Source organism: Arachis ipaensis, chromosome B07, assembly GCF_000816755.2.
Source record: "Arachis ipaensis cultivar K30076 chromosome B07, Araip1.1, whole genome shotgun sequence".
NCBI classification, from domain to species: domain Eukaryota; kingdom Viridiplantae; phylum Streptophyta; class Magnoliopsida; order Fabales; family Fabaceae; genus Arachis; species Arachis ipaensis.
The window spans coordinates 37013785-37016442 of NC_029791.2; positions in this window are offsets into that span (position 1 = coordinate 37013785).

Here is a 2658-nt window from a genome sequence, read left to right on the forward strand (position 1 = left end):
CACACACACACATATATTAAAGCTAAGTAGAAAATAATCTATTCATAAATAAAAAAAGTAAAAAAATTATTTTTAAAAATTGAATATGCAGATAAAAAAATAAATTATAACTTGCAAAATTTATCTCTAAAATTTATTACATAAATAGTAAAACTGTAAAAGTTATGTATTTATATAAATTAAACTATATTAAATTATAAGATATTTAGATATTTAATTAAATTTAAAAATAAATAGTATGCCAATTCAAATAATTTAGATTGGTGATAAAAAAGATATATAATCAAATTATATCATATAACATAACATTTCTATAAATTTCTTTTATAAGAGATTTAATACAAAAATATTTATCATCATCTGTTTAATGTAACAATTTAAATTTTGGTGAATTGTTCCAAAAAAATACCTTTTTCGAATTATTTATTGTTAATATCAGGTCAATTTCATAACATTCAATAATGACATAAATGATTATATTTGAACTACAAAGTTTACCTAAAATAAAATATAGAAATTGATGAGAACAAAATATTAAGACAAAAAATTATTAGAAGCGTAAAAATAGAAAAAAATATCAAATTTAAATAATGTCAAAAAGAATCTAATATATAAAGATGTGAATTGTAAAAATAGAGGGATACATATATAAAGAAAAATAGCATGCATGCATAAACGTTTTTTCACTATATCATAATTTGCTCCAGCTATACAATGAATTCAGCGGTAGTCGACAGTTCCAAAAATTTGCATCGGTGCACCTCGAGCACATGACCTGATTTCTTAAGTCGCAAGTATGCCGAGCACATTGTCATTCAATTCCATCAGCAACGGTAATGCTTAAATTGAGACATTTTCGAGTTATAAACAAACAATCAACAAAACATTATTCATCCATACCTTCTCATTTATCCATAAAAGAAATTTTACATAAAGAAAAAAAAAAGAAGAAAAGAAGAGTTGAAATAGCAATAACGATAAAAATGATGATTCTTATCATTTTGTTTGGCCGTCTATATATAGAAGACCAGAAAAATTAATTTGTATTTATCGCATTTAATTTGAATAAGCAAGAAATGATCATATTTTAGTTTAGTATTTAATTCACATGATTTGAATTTGACCCAATACATATAATTTAATTTGATTTAATTATTAGTTAAAAATATCTCAATTACTTTTTTATTTATAAATTTATTATTTTAATTATTAATAATTTAATCAAATCAATTAATTAATATACATAATTTATACCTAATTTGATTTAATAAATTAAAAAATACTACCAGAATATTAAAAGAAATAAATTAGGAAATACTATTAAAATAAATTGATATAAATTATAATAATTATGTAATATTTAAATATCTAATCAAATCAATTAGTTGATATAATTAATCTCATAATAAATTATATTTAATGAGTTAAAAGAAATAAATCGAGAAACACCCTCAAAAGCATGTCACGTCAACTCTATCATTAAGTGTAAAAATCCGATTTTTATATAATAGAATAGACGTTAATTCATATATAGTATATAAACAAATTTAATTATAATAAATAACAATTTATTTATTTTATTTTAGACTTTATAAATGAAAAGACTAATTCACTAATATAACGAATTATAATTAATGTAGTATAATTAATTAAGTAATATAAATTATAATAAATTATATTAAGAAAAGAAATATTTAAATATCTAATCAAATCAATTAGTTAATATAATTAAGTTAGTGCAATAATTGTATTGAATGAGTTAAAATAATTAAATCGGGAAATACTCTCTAAAGCATGCCACGTCAGTTTTATCATTAAGTGCAGACATCCGATTTTTATATAATAGAATAGATAGATGATATAATAGACTGCGAGAAAGAGAAAGATAAACATTTTAGATCCTATGTTATTTCATTTAGATATTGCAATGTGGGTATCACATTATTTTACTTATTGTATTCTATGGACTTTTTATAACTTTATTTCAGTATCATTGGAATGTCACTACCTTTGAGTAATAAATTAAAATCCAAAATGAAGCTGAAAATAAAAAGTAAAGAGTATAAAATTATTGATTGAAATTTAATTTTATTTTTTGTTATTATAATAGGTATTTTTATTCAATATACCAACACCATACAAAATTAATCATAAAAAAGTATAAAATATAAATAAATATACTGAATTAAGAGATAAAATTATATTTGTTATCTCATTTTTACTTTTAGCAGCACAATAGAATATCATGTACTCAACATAATTTAAGATGCAAATTATAATTAATTATACTTTTTATTTTAAAATATTTAAAATTAATCTTAATATAAATAAAAATAATTTAATATATTGAATAAATTAATAGAATAATATAAGTTAACTATTTTTTTTTATCAATTTTTCGTTTTTTTTCTTATTACCTTTAAAATTACGACTTTTTTTTTTTAATTTGACCATGAAATAAATTTAGAGTTGTTGATCTATACCATTAAAAAAAATTAATACTATGCAATTACATTTGTACATATAACATGTTCCTAAATTTTTAGATACAAAACTTAAGATTATGTATTTCTTTGTTTATGCCATAAATAAGCATTGTTTATAATGATCCTTATTGATTTAAAAGCTTGAAAATTTTTGTATGTATTAATTTTATAT